Below are 19,061 nucleotides of genomic sequence, written 5' to 3'. Positions count from 1 at the left end.
GATGTATGTATATGTATGGATTGTGATAAGAGTTGTATGAGCCCCTAATAAAATGTAAAACAAGGAAAGAAAAAAAAGTACTTCAGCTTCATCAGTGGAGAGCTACTATGAACAAGAGATCCTGAGATGGGCAGGGGAGCTGGGATCAGGGTCGTTGTCAAAGGGCAGTCCTGGAACAATTGTTCACATCAGGGACCTTGATGCAGGCCCTCTCAGTAGCTTCACATACAGGAGTGATCATCTGTTGGTTTGTACCAGTACAGCTGTCTTGATACTAAAGTGGCCAGGTCTTCCGTCCCATTAGTAAATGCATTCCTTGAGTGCACTTGCATCTCCTCTGCCAGCATCCCTAGGCCTCTCGGACCGTTCCAACAGCAAAACCTGCAGAGCTGTGCCCCACTTCAAAGTCCACATCCTTTCTAATGGTTAAGCCTACCCTTTACCCATTCTGTACCCACCTCTCCACTCGGCCATAAAGAGAAGGCATAGCCAGAGTTTATCTTAGTCTGTCTCTGCCATCTCCCCTGATTCCTTAACCTTTGAAGCTTTTGTACTTTGTGAAGGAAGGACCAGGAGCTAGCCTAAAATTAACCCCTTGATATTCCCATCTCCATCCCTGAGGGCTGATAAAGAAGATAAAGAAGAATATAGTCTTCTCACTCCCCCGAAATGAAATCGGTTAAAAGAAAGGTCTTCTCTTTGGTGAGAAGCAAGAACTACTTTAGGCACATTTGCTGTTGCCCCTGAAGAAGCAAAAATAAATAGGGAAGGTACGAGTGTATGGAGAGGGAGCAGAGCTTGGATCAAGAGCCTTACATCCTCAGGTGTGACCTAGGCCTTGGAGTGAAGGCTGCCCTGAGCAAGTGAGAATGCACTAGTTCAAGCATGTAAGAGTTATTTTAGAGGTAGTCTATTACCCTAAAACCCGCTAAGTTCGTATTGGTAATTTGGGTGAAAATTACAGACCAGATAGGTTTTTTATTTCATCAAGTTATTATCCAAGAGGGTACCCCCCAAAAATGAATGCCCCACCCCCCAAAAAAACCTAATTCCCCACCCCCCACAGCTATGTACTTAAATTGTTTTACAAAACAACCTTATCACCTTCAAAGTACTCTCCATTACACTTAATACATTTGTCAAATCTGCGATTACATTCTTGGAAACATTTTGCAAACTCATCTGTTTGGATGACTGGTAGCACCTCCCTTGTTTTTTTTCTTCACTTCTTCTACGTTGTCAAATCTCTGTCGTTTCATGCCCCTCTGCATTTGTGGAAACACAAAGAAGTCACAAGGAGGGAGGTCAGGTGACTAAGGTGTGTGGGACAAGAGAGACATGCTGTTTTTTGCCAAAACTAGTTCCCCATCTGCCACAGATCAGGCCTTTTTACATTTGTCACATAATGTTACGCTATCTTTTCAGGACCTCTAAATAGAAAGCTTGAGTAACAGTCTGACCTGGTGGAATGAACTCCGAGTGCACTATCCCCCTCACATAAAAAAAACAGGCTCTTGATGAAGCCCCACTAGGCATCCTATGCCCTTCTCTTCATTAATTTTAGTTCACTTGTTGTTCCCTTGTCCCTGGGTTGGTTTCACCTGCTCCCCTTCCTCCTCCCTACCCCCCCCCTTCTCCCATATTTCCCCCCAGCCGGAACCATTGGTCCCATTCTTTTCATCTCCGAATTATTTATCCTGCCTATCTTGTCTAGACAGACATGCAGAGACATTAAAGCGCAAAATAACAGATAAAGCCAAACAAAACAACAAAGGAAATCAAAACCAACAAAACAATAACAACTAAAATGAAACAAAAACAACTGACAAAAGTGGAAAAGCCTATAAACAGTTCAAGGGCTGTTTCTTGGCCTTTACAGGTGTTTTCCGGTCGAGTCTGATGAGGTGCCACACTTTGTCTCCAAAGTCTCTTTTTGGTATTCCCCTTGCTGCTCTGTTGCATGCCCTTAGTGTTTCACCCAGTGTGATGGTGTCAGATCGGGCACAATTCCCGCATTGTGTCTCCATTGTTGTCCCCTGTAGCACTGTGGTTCAATGAGGAACGTTGTGTCTCTTGGTGGAGCCGGTCCTATGGTCCTCTAGGTTCATTGTCTGCTCTGAGTAGGAATATCGTCCTTGGGCCTTGGTGGCCCAGGATATGTTCCTCTCCCTCTTCGTGTCTCCTGTGTGCTCTAATCAGATGCTCCCCTCTCCCCAAGCTGTCCTCTGAGGTGTATTCTTCGGGGTGGGGTGTCCACATAGTTGGGATTGGGGCTGGCCCAGCAGAAATGTGGTCTTTTGTTTTTTTAAAAAAACATTTGATTGTCAGTTGGGTAAAGGTTTGCAGAGCAGATTATAGTTTTACATTCAACAATTAATACATATTCTGATTCAACTCAAGTTTCAATCCCCTCCCTGTCTTGGGGTTCCGGCAGCCTCTCTTATGATTTTGGATTTTGTTCTACACCCTTCTCCCATGCTAACCGAGACACTCTAATACGGTCCTTGTCAGGGATGTTGCCCGGCACCATCCTCTTCTCTTGATCTCAGGGTTGTGAAGACTTATAGTGACATGGTCCATTAGTCCATTGGGCTAATTGTTTTCATGGGCCTTTCTATTTTTGTCACTGTTCTTTCCCCCGGGCCAGGACAGACCAGTAATTGTACTTTAGATGACCACTTCTGAGCATTTAAGACCCCAGACATTACTCACCAAATGAGCATGTAGAAATGTGGTATTTTTTTTAATGATTTTCTTTTTGTTCCACATTTTTCCCACTCTATCCAGGACTTTTTATTGCTTTGACTTTCAGAGTAAAAGAGCACCATCTAAAGTCTCTCCCACATGTCTGTCAATTTGTAATACTGTGGCAGCTTAAAGCTAGGTCACTGGTATTTCAAATGCCAGCAGGGTCACTCAAAGTGAACAGCTTTCAGCTGATCTTCCTGACTAAGAACAGACAACAAAAAAGGCCTCTCTCCTCCCACTTTGGAGGAACAAGTCATTGAAAACCTTATGTGTAGCTTCAAAGCATTGTGGGATGCTGCAAACCTAAACAATGGAAGCACAACAATATAGGAGACTGCCAGGTGAGCCCTTTAGGTCTGAAGGGCACTTGAGATGTGACTGAGGAGGAGCTGATTTCTTAGAGGAGAGTCAACCATGGTGATGGGAGCTGGAATAAGCCTGTGCGAGTGGAGTCTTCAGCATCTTCATTTGCATACTCAAAAAGAAACAGCTGCAGAAATCTAATAATCTGAACTTGGGATGTGCAGAGTATGGATTTAGGACAATTGGAAGTCATCACAAAAGAAATAGAAGGCATGAAAACTGACTGATATCCTTGACATTAGCGAGCTTAAATCGACTGGTATTTACCGTTTTGAATCAGAAAATCATACGACTTACTATGCCAGGAATAACATAATCAAGAGGAATAGCCTGTCATTAATTGTTAGGAAGGATCTTGCTAAATACATTTTGAAGTATAATGCTGTCTATGATAGAATATATCTACCCTCATTCACAGAAACCCAATCAATACTGCTATTACTCAAATTTCTGCACCCACCACAAAAGCTAGTGATGAAGAAATTGAAGAATCCTACCAATCACTTCATTTGGAAATTGATCAAACATACAAGCAAGATGCATTGATGATTATTGGTGATTGGAATGCCAAAAAATAGAAACAGAGGATGGAACAGTAGTTGAAAAATATGGACTTGGTGACAGACATGAAGCTGGAGATAATTTTGAAGCATGATAGAATTTTGCAAAACCAACGGTGAGTTCATAGCAAAAATCTTTTTTCAACACCACAAATGGTGACTATACACATAGACTTCCCCAGATGGAATACACAGAAATCAAATTGACTACATCTATGGAACACATGATGGAGAAGCTCTATCAGCAGCTAAACCCAGATCAGGGCCCGACTATGGAACAGACCATCAGTTGTTCATATGTAAGTTCAGGATAAAGCTGAAGAAAATGAAAAGAAATCCACAAGCGGCAAAATACAACCTTGAGTCTATCCCATCTAAGTTTCCAGGACATCTCAAGTACAGATTTGATGCATCATCACAGACCTGATGAGCTGTGGAAGGACAGCAAGACCACCATTCATGAAGAAAGCAAAAGGCCATTAAAAAACAGGAAACAAAGAACATCAGAGTGGGTGTCAGAAGAGAGTCTGAACCTCGCTCTCAATCATAGAGCAGCTAAAGCAAATGGAAGAAAAGATGGTCAAAGAGCGAGCTGAATAGAAAATCTCAAGATGACAAAGCCAAATACTGTAACAAAATGTACACGGACCTAGAATTGGAAGCCTAAAAGGGAAGAGCATGCTCGGTATATCTGAAACGGAAAGACCGCAGGCGAAAATTCAAGCCTCGAGTTGCAATCTTAAAAGATTCTATGGTGAAAACACTGAATGGTACTAGAATCATCGAGAGGAGATGGAAAAAATACACAGAGACACTGTTCCAAATAAGCTAGTCAATACTCCATAATTTCAGGAGGTAGAATATGAGCAAGAACCAATGGTGCAGACGGAAGAAGTTCAAACTGCATTGAATGCATTACCTATTAAATCTGTATGAGCAGATTATCAGAGAAGCTGGATTATATGAAGAAGAATGTGACTTCAGGATTGGAGGAGGGCTTATGAATAACCTTCGATATGCAGATGACACAACCTTGTATGCTGAAAGTGAGGAAGTGAAGCAATTGCTGATGAAGATCAAGGATTGTAGTCTTCAGTATGGATGACAACTCAATGTGAAGAAAACCAAAATCCTTACCACTCAGGGGCAGTTCTACCCTGTCCCGTGGGTCCTTATACACCCTCCAAGTCTAGAATCAAAATCCTCACAACTAGACCAATATTTAACATCATGATAAATGGAGGAAAGGTTGATGTTGTCAAGGAATTTTAATCTTATTTGGATGTATAACCAATGCTCATGAAAGTAGCAGTCAAGTGATTAAAAGGCACATTGTATTAGGTAAATCTGCACTAGACCTCTTTTGAGTATTGAAGAGTAAAGGTGTTTGTTACTTTGAGGACTCAGGTGCACCTGACCCAAGTCATGGTATTCTCCATTGCATCATATGCATATGAAAGTTGGACATTGAATAAGGAAGACCATAGAAGAATTGGTGCATTTGAATTATGGCACTGGACAAAGATATTTAAAGTCCCATGGACTGCTAAAATGACAAACCAATCTGTGTCCAAAGAAGTAAGGCCAGATTTAGAGGCAAGGATGCCAAGATTTCATCTTACATATTTTGCATATATAATTAGAAGAATTCGGCCGTGGAGTAGGATATTATGTTTGGTCAAGTGGGAGGGCAGCAAAAAACAAGAACAAGAAAGACATCAACAAGATGGATGACACAATGACTACTACATCAATGGGCTTAGTAATGGGAACTATTGTGAGGATGTAGCAGGACCTGGCAGTGTTTTTGTTCTGTTGTGCATAAAGTCGCCATGGGAATGAGCCGCCTCAATTTCACATAACAAGAACAGCAACATGCGAAGTCCCAGGATCATGGTAGCTGTGGTTACCATTGTTTATAGTCCTTTGGATTGCTTCCATTGCCTCTTTGATTTTCTTCATTCTTCTGTCCTTCGACTTGATGGCAGTCCGGGTGGTTTTTATGGTTCTGTATTTTAGAGGGGGTAGAGATCAATAGCTGCACTGTAGATGGCTGTTACAGAGGAAATGAGTTACGATCCTGGGGACTTCAAGACCACAGGCCCAGGGACTAGAAAGGTTAATTGGTGTCACGTAGTCCAGAAAGACAATATTTATTATTTTGGTGAATAGTCTTGCGGGTCTTTGGAAGTAGAACACTTTGTGAGATTTTAGGGTCTGTTCCAGGTTATTTTCCAGGGATCTGCTCGTCCACCAGAAATGGAATTTGCTGAAGTGAGAGAGATGAGAAAACCCAAGTTTTTGTGTTTGAACCGCCGAGAAACGCACTCAGAATATTCGTTCAGTCGTACACGGATTATAATGCATTATGTTTCCCTTTATTTCCAAATTAAATTAGGCCAGGTCATCAAAAGTACGGTCAAACATGAATTATACTGCAGAATTCTCTGAAGAGGGCCAAGATACCTTTAACACTTAAAAAAAAAAAACCTTAACATTGAAGATCCAAAATATGTATTCTAGCAAATGCAGTATTCAAACTGATTTCCGACAACCTATTACATGCCAAAAATGATGGTTTGGCAGCAGCTACGTCTACATTTCTGAGTTGCTTTCTGTCCGGAATACATTCTATGAAACGGGGCATTATGAGAGAGGGCCCTTGTGCAGCCAGGTTACATCCGGGAGAAACACGCAAGGCCATTACTGGGAGGGCCGGTGGGCCAGCACAGGCCTGGTGCCTCTGCAGCAAAACAGGCAACTTCAAGAAAACGTTTAGCTGGCTGCAGCCACCAGGTGCTACGTGATCTCCATACGTCTCCGAGAGCCCCGCCCTGTCGCTCTACGCAGTCCAGACTGTTGCTCCCTCCTACCAATTCGGTTACCGTCCCTCCCTTCATCCTGGTCTTCACCTCCACCGGCCTCCTCCTCCTGCTCCTCCAACCCCATACATCCTGGGCCTTCAACTTCCAGCCCCGCCTTTCCTCCGCTGTCTCCTCCCCCTTCTCTGCATTCTCCACTTCCTCCTCCTCCCTGGACACCTTTCCTGTACCTTCTTCCATTACCCGCACAACCTGGTGACCACCACTGGAGGAGCCGCCACCCTGATCTGCGCGTCCCCTACAAGGCACCTGGGGCAAGTAGGGCGGTGGCCTTCCAGAGGCATTCTTCCCCGCGGTGGGGACCATGGTACCCGCGGTTCCTGCCTGATGTGGCTGCAGGTGAGCCACTGGGCCCTCCCACCCCTGACACCCCAAGGTTTGGGCTGAGGTGGCGCAGCGCTCGTGAGACCGATGAGCTGCTCGTACGATGCCCTGAGCTGCTCGCCCACGGGCCTTTCTGAGCTGTGACAGCATAGGGGAGAGCTGGTGGTGTAGTGGGCGCATCCCGAGCGGCTCACCACCTGGAGACCGCGGATGCGAAACCACCGTCTCCCGGGAAGAGCGGTAAAGTCCACACCCGCAGCAATGGAAATGATCAGAAGCCGCCGGGGTCGCCGCATAGGGACGTTCGGAGTTGGAATCTATATAAACCCAACTAGAACCGGAGCAGCCCGCCACCACCCAGTGGATTCCACCCAATGGCGCCCGTCGGAGTGCAAGACGGAATCTTGTTGGGAACAGCCAGCCTTGTGGCTCTCCTGAAAGGCGCTGGTGGCCATCCAGGGTTCACCCCTAAGTGCCACGAGGATTCCCTGTGCACCCATAGCGAGGTGTTTTTTTTTAAGTTCTTCCAAAAATTCCTTTATCTTTTCATACGATTCCCCGCCCCCTCTTTTTTTTCCCGCCCTCTCGTTTCTGCGGTGGGACTGCTGGGTAGACTGCTGGGCGTTGGCGGAACATGTTAAGCAGCACGCACACGGATGTGCACCGATGTCTAGTATGAAGAGCAGGCCCAGAGCACTTGTTCTGAGAACTGGTGGGGGGAGGGAGGAACAACGAGAAAGAAAGGCATTGCGGAAGAGCCGACGGCCATTTAAAGCTGATTAGTTGGAGTAGAGGGAGGAAGGCCCACTGGACTATCAAGTACACTTTGGTGTCTTAGAGGAGTAAGAACCTGAATTATTACTGCTGTCTTTGCTTTTCGTCTCAGTTTTCAAAATAATTGTACCACTTTTTTATTTGCATAGATCCAAACTCGAACTCAATGCCTTCAAGTCATTGCCGATGCAAACCCGTGTGAGTTTCTCTGAGTGTAACTCTTGGAAGAGAGTAATTCCTAAAATGATAATGATGGCTAGCATTGAGTGCCTTATGTATGCCGGAAGAAAGGTCTGGCAGTTTATTTAGGAAAAAAACAGCCAATGGGGGCAGGGCGGCGGAAACCCTGTGGACCACAGTGGTCTAATCCCATTATGTCTGGGATCGCCCAGAATCAGAAGTAAAACACAGCAGCAGCAATTGTGTGTGGTCTGGTGTCCCAAGGACTTTCCATGCATGAACTCATTTAATAACCACAGTAGTTACTGCTATGCTTTTATGGATTAAGAAACAGAATCCCAGAGAGATTTTGCGAATCGTCTAATACCATGTGGACAGTAAGTGCCAGGGGTTAGGCGGTCTGGCTCTGAGGCCTGTGCTGTTGAAACACTGGGCATTTCTCGTCCTTGTTTTAGGTGACTAAAAGACTGTGCAGGTTGCTTATTATATGATCTGCTTATTATAGAAGTATCTCTGGAAGACAGTTTACTCCTACACATGTGTGTATGGCTGAATAAAATGACAGATTGCTCAAGGTTGCTGTCAAAGAAATGGAGCTGATATTTCCTTTTTTAAAAATGACTTTACTTTGGGAACTACCAAGATAGAGTTTACACCCTCAAATAAATGCCTCCCTGTGGATGTACTTTGGAAGGTACTGTAAGGGTTTTAAGAAACTATATTATATAGCTTATATATTCGTATCTAGGTTTGCTATTGTGTATAGATGTAGTTTATATCATACATAGTTGCAGAGGGATTAAAAACCAAACCCACCGCCATCGAGTTGATTCTGATTTATGTAGGGTTCCCAAGGTTTTTTGTGAGTCTTGATGGGAGCGATCTTGTCTTTCTCCAATGGAGAAGCTGGTGGCTTTGAATCACAGGCTTTGTGGTCTGCAGTCCAACACTTGCCTAGCAACGCCACCAGGCTTTAAATAGAAGAAATAAATAATGCAAGGATTTTGACAAGGAAGTAGGTAATGAAATAGCAAATCTCCGCAGCACCGGTGAGTGCCACAGAAAGTGAATTTGTTAAACCCGGAAAAGGAGAAAGCAAAATGATCAGGAGCGTTCTGAGGACCAAGCACTGATGAGAGAACTTGAAGAGGGTTCTTGAAGAAGGAGGTGCTTAGAAGCAGAGGGTGAAAATGCAGCATTTTCCGCCCATTTCCAACACGCATTCCAGACCCTTTCCTGAAGCCTCGTTTTCATTGACCCAAGCCATATTTTCCATTTGAATTAATGACTAATGTCTTAGAATTAGGTTTCAAATGAAAACATATTTCTGACTTTTTATGAGAATGTAGAGGAAACACTGGGTCAGCCTTCCTACACATACAGGGTCGCTCTAAGTCCAAATCAACATGATGGCAGTGAGTTTGGTTTGGTTTTATTGGCCAGGGCTCCTTAGAGGCTGCCCCATGGAGAGACACTTGCTTTTCAAATGCTGACATCATTTTTACTTTCCCCATTAACCCATCACCTTGAGACTGACAATTCTCCTCCTCCTGCACTTGTACATGGCCTGCTCTTCTCTTTTGTACCTGGGCACCCATAGACCGTGGAGATTGTGACCTCTGCATAATTAAATGGTGAGTGGGAGGTCAAGCAAACAAACAGGAGAGACTTGGATGCCAGGATGTAATCAGATTAGCAGGCATTAAAGGACAGGCTAGGAGATTTTGGGGAGAGGAAGGGTGAGATAGAATTGGGAAGGTGTTTAGTGCAAAGGGAAGACATGTACTTAAAAGGTATAAAGAGCCATTGAAGACTCAAAGACTAAAGCAGTACTTTTTCATTTCACAAGTGAATATGGAAGGTACCCCAATGCTTAGGGTTAAGTCTTTTCCAGGTGTGAGCAGATGAGCGCCAGAATTGGGGGAGGAGCGGCAGTGGGAATCTAAGGCGGAGGCAGATAAGCAGGAAGTTTCAGGAAATTCAATAGGATGTGATGATTGAGGCTCTGTGAGATCATGAGAAAAAGGACCTGACGCTGAGGCTGCCTCCAGGAATCTGACCTTGAGCCTGAGATCTCCTTCAGTACATAGCTAACTGCGGAGGAAAGCGTGCTCGGAGAGATGGAAGATGCCAAGGAAGAAGGAAAATGGAGACAGACCAACATGAGGAGAGCCACCGGAGGACTGCTAAGTATTCTGAGGCGGCCTCCTTGTCTGTGGGGCACACTGCTCTTCCGTACCTCGAGGTTCAAACCTTGTCGGGTTTTCAAGGTGACATTGAAGGAAGAGGATGTTGGATTTCTCCAGATACATTCATCATATATAAGCGAACAGATCATAGATCTGGTAGAACCAAAGGAAGACAATCTTTCCACAAACCTTAGCTTTTCTCATAAAGTTATCTGGGGAGGAAGGGGGAGTTGAATTAAAATTAGATTTCATGGAATCATACAAATTAGATCTTAAACAAAGCTTAATTATGATCAAATTACAGGAAAAACTTGGTGGGGGGAGGAAGTTTGAAATATGAATACTTTTGCTTGGTTGTGACCCATCTGATAACATTGGCCTCGCTCTTGACTACCAGTTATGGATAGAATTTGATTGAGTTGGGACTGTATTTATTCTACTCTGCTGTTATCTCGTGTGTTTTTTATGTATGAGTGTGTATATTATGTGCCTCGTGTTTTCTTCTGTTTTTAATATGTTTCTAGTAAAGGTTTATACAATGAACTAAGTTCACATTTAACAATCCCTACACAGATTACTCAGCGATTTTGTTAACATTTTTCACAATGTGACATTCTCATTTATTCTATTCTGGTTGTATCTTTTCCACTACTCTAGTTCATCTGTTATTTACCTAAACATTGACCTCAAAGTGTAGTATCTCATTAAGATTAAAGTGTATCAGAGGGTAATAGTCTTGGGGAGTCCTTTAATCTTAGCAGGTCCACTAAGTCTGGACTTTTAAAGAATTTTAATTTTATTCCACATTTCTCCCCCACTATATATAAAAAATCTGTCTATCGTGAACCTGATCAGAATGGTTGGTAGTAGCAGCTGGACACCCTCTACTTCCACTGGTATCAGAAGATGAATACATGATTCATATTGAGTGTCAGTGCTGTTAGGAGCCCTGTGGTGACGTGGCTTACTCACTGGACTAACTGAAAGGTCAGTAGTTCAAACCCACCAGCTAGGAGAAAGATGAGGCTTTTTGCTCCCGTAAGGATGTACAGCCCCAGAACCTCAAAGGAATAGTTGTAGGGTCACTGTGAGTCAGAACTGACATAATGGCAGTGGACAGGAAGAGAGGATGCAGAAACTATTATAATATACACTGTATTCTGCCATTTAGCTGAAATCTTCATGTCCAGAAAATCAACCTTAAAAGATGTTTGTGTGTTTCTAAGAAGGATGCATCCCTGTGACCTCTGTGTGGTTTGTGATATCTATGGGTAGGCATGCGTGTGTTTACATAGTTGTATTGCTTATAAATACATCTATCTATGCACATATATGTACCTGCTCAGTCATACTCACATGTATACACCTATGCCTTTCATAGTCTGTGAGTCCACACGTTTTATTGGTGGTGGCGGTGGTTGATATTTTCTGATAGGTTCTTGATGTGTGTTATGCTCTCCATTCCTATTGAAACTTGGGAAGAAAAAGTTAGACCCCCCACGGAGGGGGGTGAAGGGAGGGGGAGCCTAAAACATCAGTATGCAGTTATCACCTCAACTCTCCTACCCTATCATCATACAAATGAATTCTCATCCCAAATACACACGTAAAGGCGCCTCTTATTTGCATGCAGGTGGGTCTTCCTTGTGCATAGTTGTATATCCTTTCTAGAGCACTCCTATTCTCAAATTGTTCATGCCCTCCAAGTTGTACTGGCTTAATTTTGGGGGGAACTGAACTATAGGAATGTGCCTAATTAATGTGGCTTTAAATTTGCCATCTTTACAGTGGTTTAGCAGATTGTCTTATAATACACCCAGATTCCGGTGCTGAGAAAGCTTTGACCATTGTTTATGTGACCAGCTATCTCTTACGATGGGGGAGGCACAAATTTCCTTAGCAGCAGTGCTTCTTTATTGTTTTTTCTCTCAGAAACCACCAGCCATTGTGTATTTTTTATGGCCAAAACATCCTGGTTTTGTTTAATTATGTGAGAAATGCACACCTTGGAAACCACTGCTTAAATGCCACCCTAAGGTTATGTGTACACTGTTTTGACAGATAATAAGCCAGTACAGAAATGATTGTAAATATACCCTGGCTGCAAAACATTTGTACTAGGAAGAAGAGATTTTTCAAAATTGAAACTTCTTGATTAGTGTCAGGGGGTCTGTTGTCACACTGCCTTGGTTTTTTGTTTGTTTGTTTGTTTTGTTTTACTAGCCAACTCCCATATAACAGACAGCAAAAGAGAAGTATAATTAAGAGTGAAATAATATGGCACATGTTGGAACCATTTACCTATTTCTTTGTACCTGCCAAATGGTGTCTACTTCTGTGGTACTACGTTTTATCTGTACTACGATTTATTACTTTTCACTCATCATTTCAGTGAGCCTTTTAAAACTGGGCACATTAAGTAAATGAATCAATATCTCACATTTGTAGAAAGGAATGCATTTAAAAGGGTCTTTGATTCAGAGATAAAAGCTTGATGCACACAGATTATTATGTCTCTAGAGTGAGTCCCCATAACAAACGCTGGCTGGAGGTGGACTGAACCTGTGTCTCTGAACTTGGAGAAACCTCCAGTAAGAAGCCTCACTGTGGTTTCAGTTTGCAGAGATTAACTTGTAATGCATGTATTGGTGATTATCTGTGGTACTCTGAGGGAGCTGATTACTGATCTAGGCAAAGCGATCGGAATGGCCATAATTAGCCTCGTTTTTTATAAAGTCATAAAGTAACTCTTTCCTGGTCTGAATCAGAATTCATTTTAAACTCATTAAAATTACCTCAGGATTAATGTACCATTTAGTTTAGCACAATTATCCATTCATTGCCTTCTCTTATAAGAGTGCTATGATATTCTTAGAGAACACAAAGATGAACTAGATATATTTTGTGTCCCTGAGTTTGTCTATTAAAACGTGATTTTTAGGAAATAGGATTAGCATCCAACAGTTAAATACAGCATGCCCGGAGGGAATTGACAATAGATACCAAATGTTTATACCCACCATTCCATTTAGAACATTGGCATTTTAACTTGTTTGAATACAGCAGCTGCGGGAGCTCCATCCAGAAGGTATCCTTATGGTTTTACATTTTCCCTTTTAAAGAAGATTACTGTTTGACTTTAAAATAATAGAAGCATGAATTGGCATTTACTTCAGCATGTACTGTTTCAAGGCTTAATTAACAGCCAACCCGCTATTAAGAATAATAGGCATTAAGCCTTTATTTCCCACAATGACATTTTATTCCCTTGAGTTCACAATAATTTATGCTCTTTTATGTTTGTTTTGTACTTACCTTTGTCTACATCCACGTGTATGTACTTAATAGAGTTTATATACACATTCTTAAGTATAAAATTCAAAGTATTGGTACCCAGAAGTTTAGAAACATTATTAAGAATTATTGCCTTTTGACAGATATTTAAGATCTTCCTAAATCTATTTTTTCTCCCTTGTAGAATCATTAAATCCTAGCATGAAAACTTAGAGCCAAAACAGTTAATCCGCCAAGGCCATGGGACTCTGTCACTGATACTTGTAGAATAAGTGTGATACTGCTCATAATAATAGCTAACATATCCTACATAAGGCAGCATTCTACTGCTGTACATTTATAACTCAATGCACCGCACAGGCATATTAAGATCTACAGTTTACTGAAGTCGCAGAGTAGATGCATTAAAGCCAACAAACACAAAAGCTGAGAACTGCAAAATAAAAGCAAAACGATATAATTATTATTTTGCCATGATATTGGGGAGGAGGGACTAGGAAAATTATATGCAGCCCTGAATTAAAGGTAGGGTGGGGGCAGTTAAGTGTATACAAAGGGACTTCAAAAAGTTTATGAAAAATTTCAAGGGTATTTTAGCTCCATTTTTATGGGTTTTTTGAAGCTCCCTCATTAAATTGAAGTTAGAAGTAGAAAATCCACCACCTAATTTACACTTTTAAAAATGTGGTTATTAAAGTAATAATAAAAGTATTAAGTTAATATGGAAGCTCGAAAATTCAAAAAAATAAATCAGCAACTGGTTTGACAGTTTGGTTTATTTTTGTGTTATATTTTATGTGTTTATCTAATTTAGTGCTTAATATTTATTTTCAGGGGTACCTCTTATTCAGATGGGTTGTGCTTCGAACTTCTTTGGGAATTACTACTCAAAAAAAAAGCTAGAGTGACTTCGTTATACAAAGAAGTCCCGGTGGTGCAGTCGCCACGTACTGGCCTGCTCCCCCAAAAGTCTGCAGCAGTTCAATGGGAGAAAGATTTGCCGATCTGCTTCCACAAAGATCGAAGCTCTGGAAACCCCGGGGAGCAGTTCTGCCTTAGAGAGTCATTGCGAGTCAGAATTGACTGAGGAGTGACGGATCGGATTGGATTTTATTAGCATGGTCGATATTCAAGTTCCCACTGCCAAAATTCCAGATTGTAGAATCCTGGAAAACCTTGCAAATAAGATTTTGTTTTACTCGTGGTAATGTTGGACAAGTTGAAAAAAATTAGGAAGCTACTCCAAACCACTCACTGCCATTCAGTTGATTCTGACTCATAGTGACCCTATAGGAAAGGGTAGAATTGCCTCAGTGAGTTTCTGAGACTGTAACTCTTTATGGGAGTAGAAAGATCTATCTTCCTTCTGAGGATCGGCCGATGGTTTTGAACTAATGACCTTGTGGTTAGCAGCCCAAAGCGTTACCACTACACCCCCGGTGTTCCTAACTTCACAAGACATGGAAATTATCTTTTCAAAGGGCTAAGTACATTAATCCTAAAATATACAAATTAATTCCTAGCAACTGTTTAATATTATGTCTAGTAATGTTTGATCTCATAGAAATAGATGAAATGGAATTATCAAGTTTCTCAGAAAAAAAACATTTGGGAGTGGGTTTCAAATGGGCTATAACCCATAGTCTCTACTTGCCCTCCACCCTGTCTTATGTTGCAGTGTGCAATCCTTTATGATTGATTTGTCTAGTTAGATCCCTCCTGTCAGTCCGAGGATTGGTTTTTTCAGTTTTTGCAAAGAAGACTTGTTGGGATTTTTCCTTGGCGTGGTGTTGAGTCTACAGATTGCTCCAGGGAGCAGCTTCGTATTAAGTCTTGCGATACATAAATGCAAGATATCTTCCCTTTGTTTAGATCCTCCTTTAACGTATTTCAACAGTGGTTTATAGTGTTTAGTAGACTTTTTTACCTCCTTAGTTGAACTTATTCCTAGATACTTTATTATTTTAGGTATTATAAATAGAATTGTTTCTTTCACTTCCTTTTTTGAATTATTTGCTACTTCTTGTAAATGGTTCCTGTTTTTTTTTTTGAGGGGGGGTTCTATTTAAAGGATCATATCATCTGCAAATAAAGATCATTTTAGGTCTTTTTCAATATGGTTACCTTGATTGCTTTGTCCTGCCTAATTGCTCTGGCTATAATTTTCAGTACATAATTAATCAGCAGAGGCATCTTTGTCTTGTTCCTGATTTCAGAAATAAAGCTTTCTGCCTTTCTCCCTTGAGTATGATGTTAGCTGTGGGTTTTGTAAATAAATAAACCACTCTGTATCCTATTGAGGGATCTCTTTTTTTTGCTCTAGTTTGTTGAGTGGTTTTATCACAAAAGGGAAAAATTCAAAATATTAATTGACCATAAGCTCAATTCTAGCCAGAAGTATCATGTGTCTGTATATACAAAAACAAGCCTAATTAACCCCAGGACCCCCTTTAAAGATGTGTAGTGTCCCTATCAACTGACAAATCATTCCACTTCTCATCTAGTGCTACAGAAAAGCTAGCAAAATAATCAAAGAACGATATTGCTGAGTTGAAGCATTCATTTTCCTCAACCCTCATGACCATTATCGCTGTACAACCATTACAACCCTTTTATGCCATTTGTAAATTGTGTAACGTCTGTTCTCCCTGTCCTCATGGCAACCTACTGCAGGATGCACTGTTAGCCCATCTCACAGCCTCTCTTGGCAACATGGAGTTTGAGCCTAAGCTATGGATATAACTTTTTGTGACTGTAGTCAAGCTACATATATTGCTTGGTCATCAACCCAGTTCATTTCAGTAAAACTCTGAACGTCACATAGCTCATGATCTGTTCAGGAAACTGAGAGGATAAGGCCATAAGAGACTTACAGGAACATGAAATCTGTCCTCAAGAATTTGAAATTCCTATACATGAGAGAATAATTTGTATGATTTCAGATCAAAGAATAAAGACCAGTTGATAGAATCTACATGTTGATGAAAAAAATGTATGCAATTTTTTACCTTGGTGATTATTAGGAGTGTATATGTAAAACAAAAAATGGACTATTTTCAACATTTTATATACAATTCAGTGACGTTAATTGCTTTGATATTATACAAGCATCACTGCTGTCCATTTCCACATTCTTTCGTCACTCTTAATGGGTGTTCATTGCTCATTTTTGCTTAATTCTTTTAAAAATTCAAAACGAACTACCCAATAATGGATATCTTTATGCACAAATTAGCTACCTAACTCTCCAAGATGTAGTAAAATGAATTCCTGTCTTAGGAAAAAGATTAAATTGGACGTCCCCTAGAGTGGCATCCAGCTCTAGAGCGTGTGATTCCTGCTTGATTTGATTAATGAGTAGACATGTGATTTGTAGTTTTGATTTGAAGTTGTTTGTTTTACAGTTTCATTCATGGCACTGTAATTGGTTTTCCTGTAATTTAAGATTAACATGCTCCATTTGTGTGTGGGGGGGGGGACTCTTTAAGAGCCTGAAACAAGGAAGTAAAGCATAGGGAGTGCTTGGTGTAATTCCTACACAAGAAATAGTATGCTGTTTCCCAGAATACGTTCCCAGAGTGAATGTCCGCATTTGTTCCATTTCATTCCTAACTCTAGAATCTTATCAGGGCCGATGAGGAGAATTCTTTTGAAATATATTTGAGCAGAGAGTAGAGTTTGCAAAGTATTATTAGGTTTGCTAAGACGAGCCTGTGCAAATGCAAGCTGTCAGTATACGCTGTCAAAACCAGCCCCTACACAAGAAAAGGTCCTTGAAATGACTTATTAGAAGCCACAACGTGATAGTGGTTGAAAATCCATAAAATTTACTTTGGAGAGTGCTCTTCTAGCCTACTCTCTGTAGCTAGCATATTCCTTTCCTACGTGGGATAGTTGTTCATGAACAGCTAGTAGAACCAAGATTGGAAAATACAAACAATCTCAAAATTGATAGAAAAAAGGATTCCCAAGAGAATGAAATCTGTAGGGGACAGTGAACGTGTCCTTATAAATGAAGACCGCCTTTTGTGTCTGTCCTGTTCACTGCTTCTTTAGTAGAAGGAAGGTCTCGGTCCCCGTAGCACTTGCTGATATCTAACAAGTTAACGCATGTGCATTTCCAAAGAAGATGACCCCCTAATGCATCTTTCATACGACAGCTTCTCTGTGAATAAGCTCAACAGCTGGATGTTCTTGGCGTGTTTGCTTTGTCGGTTTGTTTTGTTCTGAACTTTCACTGTCTTCCTCTCTCCACCCCCTTACCCATTTCTTCCCAGACTTCGTCACGGCAGCATCATTCCCACAGAAAGATCTGTGATTGAATTTTGCAGTTGGTGGCAGTCTCAGGACACCTTGCTGGTTGACAAAATGGCGATTTAACATAGGGAGGGCCCTTTTTATGTGCTTGATTTTGATGTTCGGATAGCAATCCAATATTTAGCCGTCTAGCTTGCTCACACAACTTAAAATAAGGATGGCAGAGAATTCCCGTGTTACCCTCAGCCCAGTCAACATCATTAACCTTTGATTGGCTTCCTTAGAGGCAAAGTCAGGTCTTACTGATCATTGGAACTTTAGTGGTCTCCAGAGGCTTGTTTCTTGGGAGCTATGCAATAAGAGCTTATGAATTGAAAACCCAAGTATTAAAAATGAATTTTAAAATAAGCTGCCATTTCCCCTTCTAGAAAACTGCAATAGATTGAGATTTCAAGGAACCAGGGAGCTGGAGAGAAAGATGGCAAATTTCCTCTCTAATGTCTTGTCTAATTTTAGGAGTTTTAGTTTAAAATTAAAAACTACATCAAGCCCTTCCCCAAATCCTTTGGGGCTAAATGTGTTTTTGGTGTTCAGGAATTTTGTGTTTTAGCGGGAAAAAATACAGTATTTATATCTTTTCATTACAGAATCTCCCAGTGCATTTCCAAGTACATGCCTCGTCCCATAGGAAAATCATGTGAACAGTCACATGTAAAGATAAAGATAAAGACATCAAACTGCGTCAGGGCAGGATTTGTAGGCAAATTAGTTCCGATTGAATTGATCACTAAATTAGTATGGAGAACTTTGCTGTTTGCGGAGCTTTTTAGATGGTGAATAAGACTGTGTGGATCCACACCATTTTCTTTCATTAACTGATAGATTCTGTCGTTGTACCGTGAGTCATCCTGTCACCTCTAGCTTCAAATGTGCAGGGAAATATTGTTGGCTAGTTCCCTCCTCGTATCAGGAAAGAGGAAAAGGCGGAGTTTGGGGATGCTTTAACATCGTGGTCATATGTTTCTCTTCTCATGTCAAACCGTTAGTTCCGTGTGCATTCCGACTCGGGCGACCCCTTGCTCGGGCACACTAAGATCGTTCCACGGAACGTTAAGTCTGTGTCCTTTGGAGAGCAGATCCCAAATCCTCTCTGCAGACACGTTCGCATCATTGCCATTTTACACAGAAGACGGACTAAGTGAGTGAATCGCAAAACCGAGGCAGCAACATGAGTCTTTCAACGTGACCTCTTTCATTCTGACAAATCTCCCTTTCATGGAAATAGCGTCTGATGGGCTGGACAATTAGAATTGTGGTACATGCTTAATTGGAGTTCAATAAATAGCTTTGTATTCGTTTGAATTATTTAAGTTCTTTGGGCAGAAGTGACTTGTTAAAAAGTTCGAAGTTTATTTTGTTATTTTTAATAAAGGGTGCCTGCTTTAAAACTTTAGACTAATTTATGGCATGGAGGACTAAGGATTTCTTCA

The 19,061-nt window shown here is 41.4% G+C and overlaps 1 protein-coding gene across 13 annotated transcripts in view; it reads left to right on the top strand.

Moving 5' to 3' along the window:
* BBX (BBX high mobility group box domain containing) overlaps positions 1-19,061 on the top strand; it is a 337,134-nt gene that overhangs the window by 276,147 nt on the left and 41,926 nt on the right. The gene's annotated exons all lie outside the window — the stretch shown is intronic.

Source organism: Tenrec ecaudatus, chromosome 2, assembly GCF_050624435.1.
Source record: "Tenrec ecaudatus isolate mTenEca1 chromosome 2, mTenEca1.hap1, whole genome shotgun sequence".
Taxonomy (NCBI): Eukaryota; Metazoa; Chordata; class Mammalia; order Afrosoricida; family Tenrecidae; genus Tenrec; species Tenrec ecaudatus.
The sequence above is the reverse complement of the archived record's forward strand: the minus strand, read 5'-3'. Positions and strand labels throughout refer to the sequence as shown.